Source organism: Schistocerca cancellata, chromosome 8 (genome assembly GCF_023864275.1).
Source record: "Schistocerca cancellata isolate TAMUIC-IGC-003103 chromosome 8, iqSchCanc2.1, whole genome shotgun sequence".
NCBI classification, from domain to species: domain Eukaryota; kingdom Metazoa; phylum Arthropoda; class Insecta; order Orthoptera; family Acrididae; genus Schistocerca; species Schistocerca cancellata.
The window spans coordinates 391636076-391650216 of record NC_064633.1 but is presented as its reverse complement, the minus strand read 5'-3'; positions in this window follow the sequence as shown (position 1 = coordinate 391650216).

Below are 14141 nucleotides of genomic sequence, written 5' to 3'. Positions count from 1 at the left end.
AGGGCAAAATAAAACTTGATGGCTACGGTGATGTAGATGGTTGAGGGGAGTTCGAGAGCACACATTCCATTACTAGAAGTCAGGACTTATATTCGGGTCCTGTAGAAGACAGAAAATGGCAGCCTTGAGCATCTTGATCATTGTAGAAGCTGAGTATGTGACTGTGTCACATAATTCAAGAAGCAGTGTGGATCAACAGTAAAACAGGGCCAAATGTCAGTATAGAATCCACTATGATGTTCTGTGAGCTATAAATTTGGCCAACAATAGTGTTATTAATGCCAAAATTATTAGCGTCAGGACCAAACATCGATATAAAGCTTTTATAACAGACCAAGTAGAGCAAGGGAGTAGTGAAGTAGACTATTTATGCACAGAGGAGATGTTGGCTGACCTACAAGGGTAGCCCAGAAAGTAATGCACCGCATTTTTCTCAGCAGAAAACAATGCTACGAGTGCGAAACGTTACGTATGTTCAATTTGAAGTCTCCTAAGTGAGCGCGCCAAGTTTCCGTCACTTCCGGAATATAGCGTAGCTGCAGGACAGTGTCAAAATGGCGTCTGCAGGTGATGTGCGCTATAAGAGAACGAAGCTCTTTGGAATATCGACAAACGCTTGTGCAATGTCTATGGAGCATATTCTGTCGACAGAAGTACAGTTAGTCACTGGGCACGGAGGGTGAGGTAATCAGAAGGCGCTCCACGATTTTGCAGCGGTCGGGGAGACCATCCACAGCTGTCACACATGACAGCCCTGACCTAGACCTTCGGACTTACACTTCTTTGGGCAATTAAAGGATGCCATTCGTGGAAGACATTTTGAGGACGATGAGTAGGTCATTATACAGTAAAGCACTGGCTCCGCCACCTTGACGAGTATGGGTACCAACATGGTATACATGCCCTTGTTTCGCACTGGAGAAAGGCCATAGAATGTGTGGAAAAGTAGGGTGTGTAGGTAAAACACCATTCTTTCGTGTGTGTAATTCTCATTATGTTCAATAAGGAATTGTTGAAGAAAAAATGCGGTTTATTACTTTCTGGGCAACTCCCGTACTGTCTGTTCCGGCGTATTGACAAGCACCGGCACGAGGACGAAGATCGTAAGTACAAAGAAGGTGGTGAGACGGCCAATAGCCCGTTGAATAGGACCGCAGCGCGACAGGAGCGCTCCCCTAGCTGAAGAGAACCTAAGCGCCGCTCCTCCCAACCTCGGCCGGACAGTATTTCGACTGCACTAGACATCAGCCTAGCAGAGAGTGCTACGATAGCAGTTAGTAGTGACCCATATCAATTGCTTACATGGACATCGTCTATAGAAAAGAACATTACTGTTTGCATGTCTCCCATCGCTTGCGACACTTGTTGTAAATTCGAAGGTAAGTATTGTCAATCTTCTTATTTGTAATAAAAACTATTAATGTGATTTGCTTGAATTGTTGTATAGCATTCCGGGAACGCAGCGTCCTTTAGGCACATTATAAGCGACAAGTGGGCAGGGCCCTACATTATTCAAACCCTTGACCAAGGAGAATTTTCGGAAGATAGTGACACGAAATGGTTTGACTTGTGAAAGAGACATCCCAAATGTCTTTTAAAAGGGGACTGTTGAGCTTATATTAACAATATATTTCGAATGTAAACGTGTCTGCGGCAAAGTTTACTGCATGGAGTGTAAGAGATCTCTACGACTCTGCTTTTCATGCTTTGTGGGACTGCCTTAAAGACGGACTGTAATGCGATGCTCTGTATAATATGTGTTAAAATCTAGCTTTCCTTATTACCGCATTTTTCGTATTCAGAACTAATTATTCCTCTGCTCTAGTTCCTAAACATTTCTGCTCTGGAAACTTCATAAATTTGAAATTAAATTTTTATAGTTTTAGGATTAGTTACATGACTTCACAGAAATTTTCACTAACATTGAAACTTCATTAAATGTTATTAACTCAAAATTTGCAGCTCTGTTATCGAGACGCACTATAGCTACGAGAGCAGTTTTCACGTCGTTGTTCATTGCGACCCAGATAACCAAAATAGTGTTGAAAAGGAAATTATTCTTTAATTAAATTTCCCAAGGACCAATTTTAGTTCCAAAGTAAGTCAGTTTATCATCAAACCTCATAGTGAGATTTTGTGATAACGATAAGTTTCAGAGAGATAGTGATTTTCTTAGAATTTTCGCAATTACATTTCTCTGTGGATACTGGCAGTTTCGTCACCAACAATTAGCGTTACGCAAGCTATCAGCTCTAATGTCTGTGGTGTGGGTGCCATTCAAAACAGGAAGCCCAAAATTTAGTAACTGTCAGATAATTTAACATTAAAAACACAATTGAAAGAAAAACAGCCCTCGGTCACTATTTTTAACGAATTAATCGGGTTTCAACACAGAATTTAAATCAAAGAATCGTCTATATTCTATAACATGGTCACAGAATTATGACCAAAAACGTATGAGAGAGTATGAGTACGGAATCATCGTGAAAGACTGGCAGTACTTATATGTCATTTATAAAATAATAAATATGCCGAAAGCGCATTATTCGCAAAGATATTTAAGATAAAGAAAACAGTGATAGCGAGCCACTAAGGGCTGTTCGTTACTTGCGTGGTGCAGATTGCAAAACGGACTCAAGTCCGTAATTAGGAAACAATTAGATATCAAGGAATAAAAATTTGCATATGCGTATGCAGCAACTATACACTCACAGTTATCGTGACATCAGATAGCAAAACAACGATTTCCGAGAAAATGGCGGGTATGAGAACTGGAGAATTGAAAATTACAGACAATAGCAAAATTTGGTTTCGAATGAATCAAATTTCACCCACGACAATTTGATTCTAATAACGCAGAACCAAGGTAGCTGAAGTTTCGTCACCTATTTAGCAGTGCGCGACAGTGGCGGACAACAATGACTAGAGGAGATGACTACAGAAGATTCACACAAAGAGAAAGTCCCACCGACATTACTAAAAATGTTTTTTGTGCGGAACACATCAGGAACACGTTGCTACAAGAAAATGAGGAACCTCAAAACCAAATTTATCATCCCGTCATCTGCATATAAATATGAAAACATATTTAAAGCGCAGTTATAGATTCAGGCTTTGGAGTTCCAATGGTTAGTTATTTAGCGATCACTAAATCCAATTCAGATGAACCTTACTCTACTTTACCTTATAGTGATGCACCATCCAGTAAATGTAACGCAGATGAAATTTTCCCTATTTTAACTTTACATAGAACAAACGTTAGAGGAGCTTCTTCAGGAAACGGTATCGATGTAAAATCGCAAACACACTTACTATTCACTGCACAAAGTCACACTTCCTTTGCAGTCACCTGGATCGTTGCACTACTAACAACAGAGACTGTGTTTGGCATGGATTTCTTAGGCATAAATTCGTACTGGATTTTCAAAATTCATGTATTTAGCTAAAAAACAATGATACGTTAAGTTACATTCCATTCGGAGAAGCACTGTCGCACGGAGTGGCCGCGTGGTTTGAGGCGCCATTTCACGGATTGCGCGGCCCATCCCGCCGGAGGTTCGAGTCCTGCCCTGGGCATGGGTGTGTGTGTTGTTCTTAACAAAAGTTGGTTTAAGTTACTTTCAGTAGTGTGTAAGTCTATGGACCGATGACCTCAGAAGTTTGATCCCTTAGGAATTCGCACTCACACACTCAGAAAAGCAGGAGATAAATAGGCTTCAGTTTTTCACGGTAACAAAAACACAGGGGTTGGTATACGTCATCCAGCCTCCACTGATGTAGAATTTCCTGTCATTAATTAAAATGAAGAATCAAATTTAGAAATTTATCGCACAGTACAATCAAAGATATACAGGTATGAAGCTGCAACAAACATGGGTAGGAAACAATGTGAGGTAGTGTCACAGACTCGTTCTCGTGTTTTTGACAACGTTCCCTGATCTATTGCGGACCTGTTTACGAATCTCAAGTAAAAACCCACAATACGTTTGTTTCTAGACACTACAAGATGCCATTCTTTTATAGAGACAAAGTGAAACAGGGAATTGAATTTATGCTCTAACAAAGTATAATTGAAACACCAGCTAGCGCTTTTAAAAGTCCGTTGAATGGTTCTCAAAACAAAAAAAAACTTTTTGACTTTTTTTTAGATTCGAGACTAATTAATGGCATCGTAGTAACACAAATAGCCAGACCGAAGACATTAGGTAAAAGGTAAATTGTTACAAAAAAATTCAAGGAGTTACCACATTTTCCACATTCGATTTAAAATCAGGAGCCTGGCAGATTAAATTCCATCCCACTTCTCGCTTTCATACAGCCCTTTTATGCTGCGGAATTTGTTCTCAATTATGCACACTATCTTTCGCTCTTAATATTTCATTTGCAGCTTTCATCATAGGTTTGAACTTGTTGTCCGACACATTTAAAGGACAGGACCGCTACTTATGTCGACGACATACTTGTTTTTGAGGAAAACTGGTACCAACATAACACCGTCTTCAACTCATTATTTTCAAATCATGGAATTGCTGTCAGTTTAAACAAATGTGAGTGAGGAAAATTGTGTATTAAATTTTTAGATCATATCATTTTAGCTTTTGGGTTTGGACCCCATCCCGACAAACGTCTGAACAATTTTGACATTGCAGTTCCTATTGCTAAATGCCAACTTAGAAGTTTTTTGGCACTCTCAATTGTTTTCGCCGTTTCTTTCCCTAGAAATCTGTAACTTCTTCAGGATTATGTCAATGAAGTGGTAGTTTAGGGACGAACAAGCACAAAAGGAATTTGATAAACTGAAAAATCCTTTACTAATGCATCTCTTCTTTCTCACCCGGAACTTTCGCGAAATTTTGGCATCGTGACTGACAGATCCAACACAGTGCTTGATGTTCACGTGTTTCAACATGGAAATCGTGTAATTGTTACTAAGAGCACTTCATTTGCCAGCAGTGTTCTTTCCTCTTCCGAAATCAGTTATTCAATCACAGAATTTGGGGCTTTAGCTGTCGTTTGGACTTTGACAAAATTTCGATATTTTTTACTTGTCATACCTACATAACTGTGTGCAGACCACCGTGCGTCTTGTGACCACCGAACTTTCTTGTGATTTCTGTGGAAAATGGGCGTTATATTTACAGGAATTTTATTTCGTTGTTTATACATTCCTGGAAAAGAGAATACTGTTACTGACTCCTTTTTACGATCTCTTGGTGGTTCACAATTTGGTTCATCCACAGAATTCTGTTAGTCTAGTTTCCGTCTTCGATACATACAACATGTTGGTTTCGAAAATTACGTTTCGTTTGCTTTAAAGGACATTGCTAAGGAAAAAGATAAAGTTGCCATGTGGGAGAACATCAAGAAGTTGTGGCGAGACAAAAATACCTTGACAGATAGACATTATTATTTGGTTGTGAACGACATACTCTTCAAATGCTTGAATCGTGACAGCGATACATGACTTTGATTTTAACACGAGATTTGATTATCATGTTACTTTCGTACATTCATCTCAGTTATGTACACTAGACAGTTACATAATTTTTTACATAATTCATCAGTCTTCTTACTTTCTCAACATGGAAAACCGTATCTGGTATGTTCTGACCAAATTGTAAAGTCTTTAAGAAAACTAAAACATCCACCACTTCACATTTTGCTCAGCTGTTTCCCATCATCTCTCTTAAATTACGTCATTTTTCAGCTTTGGACTTGTATGGACCCATTCCAAAGAGCGGCAATGACAATACAGCTCACATCAAAATTTGTTTCTTTTACTCCACGTCGTAAAGTGACTATGACGGTTACGTCTGCAGCATTTATCAACGACTTTTGAAAGAACTGGGATATGTTGCCGAAATCATCTTTGACAATGGACCTCAATTTCATTTGACTCTTTGGATGCATACAAAGAAAATTGGAAAAATTCCCATTAGCAAACTTCTTCCAACCCATCTTAAAGAATCATAAAGTAAATAACAAGGTTATGTAGAATGTACTATCACAAAAAGCACACAGAATGGGATAGGTATTTTCAAATGTTTTGGGTTACCACTTTACTCTCTTCACATTTTATATTGAAAAATAAAAAAAAACCCCTCAGGAAATAATAATAACTCTTCCAAAATCAAATTTCTGAAGACACCATGAAGTCACAGAAACACTTCTTAAACACATCAAAAAGGCAGAAGAGAAGAGAAAACGGCTACAGAAGAGGAGATGCAACAATAAAGTCTTCTCAATCTAAAACAGACCATTTTGTAGTCGCCGTATAGCTCACCCGAATGCTACTGAAATCGAAATACCGTGCGCAAAAGAATACCGTGGTCTACACCACTTTTCCAAAGTAAAACATCTTCTAGAGCAATTCTTTGATAATTTTTTGCCGGGGTGTACATATTTCTTAGCTTAGTCGTGTGGTGATAGATGTTATTTTCTCAATGAGGAATGGATTGTTGTAAATACATGTGGAAGTTAAGTCATGAGACATTTCATCCTACGTATTAGTAGACCGTAATCCTCCCCCCCCCCCTTTCCCTCCCATAACATAAGTTAGAAGGGAGTGGCCATTTCTTTGTATTTATTTCACTTTATTTTAGTAATATAGTGTACTGTACTGTTACAGATATGAATTATAATGTCACTAATGAAGAAACTTTCTAATGAGATGTATCACACAAAGATACTGGCAAATCTACATTTCAAAAAGGAAGCGGTAACTTTTAGTAGAGCAGAGATGTATCATGGCACAAAATCATGAATGTTGGTTGGCAACGTCGGCTACTGTGTAAAGGAATTGCACTTTCTTTTTTTACAGATTGACACACTGAACTATGCAATTTGTCAAATATTGTGCAGTAGAGAATATTGGTTGGATTTAACATTTTTTGTTACTAATCGGAGGAGTTTTATAATTTTCAGAATGGGGTTTTGTGGATTTATGAATTATGTATTTTAGCAGATATGTTTTAAGATTTCAGGAAATATGCAATGATGTTAGGGAGTGTTAGGACTTACATGATTATTTGCTTGTGGTGTACACTTTGAGTTATTGTGGTTTAGTGATTTTAGGAGATATCTTAAAAATGGAGAGAAGATGTGTTTGGAAATTTGCTGCTTTTTTTTATACATTGTGAAGAGAATTTTTTGGCCTGTAAGCATTTTTTTCTGTGTGGGTAATGATTTTTATGAGAGGTGACATATCTGTTCATGTGAGTGACTTGACAACTTTTTGGTTACGCTAGTCCCAACAACTTTTCTTTCTCACTTAACAGATTAATTTTTTTTAACTTCTTCAGCTCAGTTTAACAGTTTTAAATATGTTTACCAATCACTTATAGCAACTATTCTTTATCTTATTTACGTATAGCTGTAAGACATTATTTGGTAACGGTTTGTCTTTCTTGCATTTTGGGTACGCTAAGCATTTATTTTAGTGATAATGATCAGTCAACACGTGCATAGAATGAGTATGTTTGGTCACATTTTTACTTTCGTTACGTTTTGTGATGGACTGACGACTGACGCTTCAGTATAATTAATTTCTTTTGACAGGTACAGCATCAATTTTGTGCTCCAACCTTTATTTCTTTCCTTCATCCACTATCCTTCTCAATAGCAGTTCGAGCTAAATTTGGTAGAAAATAGTATTATGTTTTATGATTACTGTATACTGTAAGTAAGACAACCATAAGGAAGTTTTTACTTTCGTAATTGCATTTGACAGGTTTTTTACGGCAATACTATGATTTTTATTGTCAATTCATGACTTGTATGGATACATTATTTTACTTACGTTTCTTACCCAGAATTCTATGTAACAGTGGTATAAAGAATGTCGTTAATATGTTACTATCGAACCTTTTTCGTTAATCTGCCAACTTCAGCTGTATATTGCAGACTGGTCTTGAATGCCACCAAAAAATTCATTCTCCTGTGGAAACTTACTTAACGTATTTGCGTTACCGTATGCTAACACCCACATTTCAGTTTTTATTCAGGCTTATGTATTCACCCACTTGTTACAATGTTTGTCTATAATTTATTACACTCGATCATAACTTTCATGAAAATATTTCAGCATACTCTTCTGCACTGTGAGACACCTATAAAACGAATAGATGCTTTGTTTACAACAAAAATCCTCGGAGTCTGCTCCTAGCCTCCTCACGTATAAAACAACACACTGATGCAAGTCATACGTTGTTTATACACTAAGTCTCCGGAAAAACTCTTAGATGAGTTTTGTTTTATGGAGTACTAGATACATTTAGGTTAACGTCTATTTTCACTGAATATTAGCAATTCAACCATGACAGCCTAGTTTTTGCAATGGTGTAAAAAAGTGACATTTCAGTGTAATTTCGTTTCCATCTTTGTGACGCAACAAATTTGTTAAGGCCGACCCACATACTACACGCGGAGTAAAACAATCAACTAATTACCATAAATTATATTACCACACTTCCTTTTTTACTGGTGCATTGAGCACGCTTATGGAACTGTTGGTGCGTGTGTGCACAATGATTCAAACTAGTTTGTCATGGATTATTTGTGTGCCCGTGCACAACCATTTAAAACAATTTTTCAATGATTAATAGTGTGCCTGCCTAAGAGAATTGAAAATAACTTTTAAGTACTGTGAATTATATTATACTTTTGTGCTGTTATGTTTATCATTTCTTTATCTCTGCTCAAGTACATTGCGTTTTAACTTTGTTAGCGAATTGTGCAGTTTAAGCCTTGTTAACTACAAATATCGTTCGGCAAAATTCTGGCTGGAGAGTCCAAGGGATGTGAAAGGTATAGGTGTAAATCTTCTTAGGAATTTTTCTTGTTTCGGATGTTTGGGAGTACACTCGTAATGTCTGAATTGCTTAGACATGCACGCTCAGTCCCGGCAGAGAATGCGAATATGCGAGCCAGTTTTATATGTCGATCGCAGGGAGAGAAGAGGGGACAGACAGTCGAGCTTGACAGTTAGATGTGATCAATCGAGTTTCGGTATAGTAGCGTTAAGCAGCAAGTAGTGGGGAGTTTTGGGAATTATATCACGGGTTAATGGAAGATTAATTGTGGAGAGGAAAAGAAATAATTTTTATAGTTACGATGATACTCTTTTCGATGATCGGATTACAGGCAATGATTATGTTTGTTTAATCTGCGGCAGCGGTTTGATTGTGCAGTCGGTTCGTCAAGAGTCCAAATTAGTTACCTTTTTGCCTTCAATCTTTTGTTGGCAATTTTAGATCATTGTGTGACAAATGGATTTAAGAATTAGATTTTGCGATTTTGTATAAAAAAGGCTCATATATGTGAAGTTTAATTTTTGTAATTCTTGTATTATAGTTACTTGACTTCGGAGAAACCTTAAACATTATTAAAGTTCCATTATGTGTTACTACATCAAGTGAAACTAGATTGCAATGGAATTCGCTTAATACAGTGTCATTGTCCATATACCAAGAGTTAATTAATTTTCTTTTTATTTTAACCTATTATTAGAACATTATAAACCGGTAATGATAGCAATGTTCTAAAGAACGTATTCCATCTCAGCATATTTCAGTAATTAGGTTTTGCAGCTCTGTTATCGATACACACTGTAGCTATGACATTACACTCCTGGCCAAAAAATTTCTACACCAAGAAGAAATGCAGATGATAAACGGGCATTCATTGGACAAATATAGTATACTAAAACTGACATGTGATTACATTTTCACTCGATTTGGGTGCATAGACCCTGAGAAATCAGTACCCATAACAACCACCTTTAGCCGTAATAACACCTTGATACGCCTGGGCATTGAGTCAAACAGAGCTTGGATGGCGTGTACAGGTACAGCTGCCCATGCAGCTTCAACACTATACCACAGTACATCAAGATTAGTGACTGGCGTATTGTGACGAGCCAGTTGCTCGGCCACCATTGACCAGACGTTTTCAATTGGTGAGAGATCTGCAGAATGTGCTGGCCAGGGCAGCAGTCGAACATTTTCTGTATCCAGAAAGGCCCGTACAGGATCTGCAACATGCGGTCGTGCATTTTCCTGCTGAAATGTAGGTTTCCGCTGGGATCGAATGAAGGGTAGAGCCATTGGTCGTAACACATCTGAAAAGTAACGTCCACTGATCAAAGTGCCGTCAATGGCATCAAGAGGTGACCGAGACGTGTAACCAATGGCACCCCATACCATCACGCCGGGTGATACGCCGGTATGGCGATGACGGTACACGCTTCCTATGTGCGTTCACCGCGATGTCGCCAACCATGGATGTGACCATCATGATGCTGTAAACAGAACCTGGATTCATCGGAAAAAATGACGTTTAGCCATTGGTGCACCCAGGTTCATCGTTGAGTACACCATCGTAGGCATTCCTGTCTGTGAAGTAGCGTCAAGGGTATCTGCAGCCATGGTCTCCAAGCCAATACTCCATGCTGCTGCAAACGTCGTCGAACTCTTCGTGCACATGGTTGTTGTCTTGCAAACGTCCCCATCTGTTGACTCAGGGATCGAGACGTGGCTGCACGAACCGTTACAGCCATGCGGTTAAGATGCCTGTCATCTCGACTGCTAGTGATACGAGGCCGCTGGGATCGAGCACGGCGTTCCGCGTTCCGGAACCCACCGATTCCATATTCTGCTAACAGTCATTGGATCTCGACCAACGCGAGCAGCAATGTCGCGATACGATAAACCGCAATCGCGATAGGCTACAATCCAAACTTTATGAACGTCGGAAACGTGATGGTACGCATTTCTCCTCCTTACACGATGCATCAGAACAAAGTTTCACCAGGCAACACCGGTGAACTGCTGTTTGTGTATGAGAAATCGGTTGGAAACTTTTGTTCAAATGGCTCTGAGCACTATGGGACTTAACTTCTAAGGTCACCAGTCCCCTAGAACTTAGAACTCCTTAAACCTAACTAACCTAAGGACATCACACACATCCATGCCCGAGGCAGGATTCGAATCTGCGACCGTAGCGGTCGCGCGGTTACGGACTGAAGCGCCTGGAACCGTTCGGCCACCCTGGCCGGCGTTGGAAACTTTCCTCATGTCAACACGTTGTAGGTGTCACCACCGGCTCCAACCTTGTGTGAATGCTCTGAAAAGCTAATCATTTGCATATCGCAGCATCTTCTTCCTGTCGGTTAAATTTCGCGTCTGTAGCACGTTATCTTCATGGTGTAGCAATTTTAATGGCCAGTAGTGTAGTTTTCACGGCGTTAGCCAGTGCGATACAGGTAAGCCAAATACTGTAAGACCATAAACAAGTTCTCTCCTTAATTAAATTTCACAAGGACCAACTTTAGTTTCATAGTAATCAGTTCTTCATCAAAGTACAAAGTGAAATTATGTGATAACGGTAGGTGTCAGGCAGGTCATGATTTTCTTAGAATACTAGCTGTTGGATTTCTCTATTCATTCTCGTTGAATTTCGTCACCAACAGTTAGCGTTACGCAAGCTATCAGCTTTAAGGTCTGGTAAGTGTACCATTCAAACCCGGAAGCCCAAATTTTACCATCTAACAGACAGTTTAACACTGAAAACACAATCAAGGATCCACTTTCTCTAAAGTAAATTTAAACAGGTAAGTCTCATGGTACTATATTGTATGGATGTCAGCTGTGTAATAGATATAAAAGATTGAAGCAAAATAACAACGGCCATACTGGGGAGAGGCAAGAAGCGGAACCAGCCACAGGATATAAAGCGAGTGGGGGTGGGAGAGGCTAGAGAAGGGGAAGTGGAAGAGCTTTTTTGGGGGTGAAGTATACAAGATGCAGGAAATCGCTTTACTGCAATTTACAGTTATCAAGGATAAAAAAATAATGATACAATAAATTACAAGTCAACTACAAAACTCATGCTATAAATTTTTTCCCGAAAGCAGCAGGATGTTGAAACACAAGGAACAGTAAACAACAGCAGCATCACATACGACGTGTATGAATAAACGTCCTACTCTGTAGCCACACACATCATCCATCGCGAACTTTAAAACGATGTGCAAAGAAGCCAGATTACTAGGACATTGAAAATAGTCATCATCTTTTGAATTCCATCATCCTCGTAAAACACTTAATCGTAAACAAATCTAAAAGTATATATAACTTGAAAAACGTTTTTAAGCTGACACTTCACTGCTGCAAACAGAAGTAAGAATGTTAGATTGTGTCTTCCACATCCAAAATGCAAAGGCCCATAATGGTACGTGGCAACAAGATATATCCATTTAATCCACCAGTATGTAAGTGAAGACGAAAGCGGGAAAAAGGAAAGGCAAAGGAAGACACTAATGACATCAGCTGCATCTGGACTTTTTGCAGAATCAACGAGTGAAATGTGTGCCTTACCGGGATCAGAAGCTGCGGTCTCCTGATCACTAGGCAGCTGTGTTAACCACTGCTCCATCCAGATACAATGTTTACGCAAACGCGCCGAGTATCTCGGCGCCCTACGTGGCCGACTCAAATACCCACCAAGCACCACCAATTCACCATCCCTGTCTATGCACTTCATGCTCGGTAATTTTAGATTCCCGCCGGAGGTAGAACAAAATGTGTATCCGCTCTGAAGATTCAGGCTCTAAGCAAAATGTGACTAAACATCTGAGGTCATCAGTCCCCTAGACTTAGAACTACTTAAACCTAACTAACCTAAGGACATCGCACACATCCATGCCCGAGTCATCACTCGAACCTGCGACCGTATCAGCAGCGCGGTGCCAAATTGAAGCGCCTAGAAGCGCTCGGCCACAGCGGCCGGCGATGATTTAGGATTCCTTGTCATCGAAGCGAATCAGTTACATGAGTGTATGCTGTTGGACGTGTTTCAATCAACAGCCACCTCACATTCTTGTAATACTATCATTCATCCAGCTTTCTGGAAAGCCGCACTTCTATCTAGGCCACACAGGTTTCTTTAAGAGTGAAATTTCCTGTGGCCAAAAAAGTATTTACGATCGTGAGCGCTGTGTGAAATTTTTTTCCGAGCAGTTTATTTTACGAGAATTCCTGCGACGGCCGACTCGTGACACACACACACACGAGACGGAGCCCGGGCTGTCTGCCTCTGTGTGAGAGCCGTCGTGGAGAGGGCAGCCGGCAAATGAGGTGGTCATTACCGGCCCCTGCTCTGCGCTGCGCGGCGCGTCGCCGCCCGTCCAGGCACAAGGCGGCCGCTTTGTGCGCCGGCATTATGGCGCCAGCCTTTGTGCGCGCAAATGAATTCCGCGACGGCGAAGAAAACACTTCGGTCTAATCTCCGTGTACCCCCGCCGCTGCCGCTGCCGCTGCCGGCTACCTCTCAACGGGGAGGCTTCCTTCCAGCCCGCCGTGCGCGGCCGCGTTACATCTCCGTGACACGCTATACGCATTTCATTCTCTCGTAAGTGTCCATATAATTTGCTGGAGGAATATACACAATAAAACTCCAAAGGTAGCGCAAGTAAAAATGATATGAGATACCATAACCATATACTCCACATTTAACGTAATTTAAAAAAAGGCTCCGTTCGAATAGTCCTCGGAAGGCCCTATGGTACCGTCCGACCGCCATGTAACCCCCAGTTTTAGGCATGACAAGACGCGGATGTAGCCAGTGTCAGTTTTCTTGACCGGAGTTGCTACTTCTCAGACAAGTGGCTCCTCCATTAGTCTGACAATGGCTGAGTGCACCCCACTTTCTGAGAGCGCTCGGCAAAACCTGGACAGTCACCCATCAAAGTGCTAACCAATGCCGACAGCACTTAACTTGAGTGGTCTGAGGGGAAGTGGTATTACCACTGCCGCAAGGATGTCGTTGTTGTTGTTCTTGTTGTGGTCTTCAGTCCTGAGACTGGTTTGATGCAGCTCTCCATGCTACTCTATCCTGCGCAAGCTTCTTCATCTCCCAGTACCTACTGCAACCTACATCCTTCTGAATCTGCTTAGTGTATTCATCTCTTGGTCTCTCTCTACGATTTTTACATTCCACGCTGCCCTCCAATACTAAATTGGTGATCCCTTGATGCCTCAGAACATGTCCTACCAACCGATCCCTTCTTCTAGTCAAGTTGTGCCACAAACTCCACTTCTCCCCAATTCTATTCAATACCTCCTCATTAGTTATGTGATCTACCC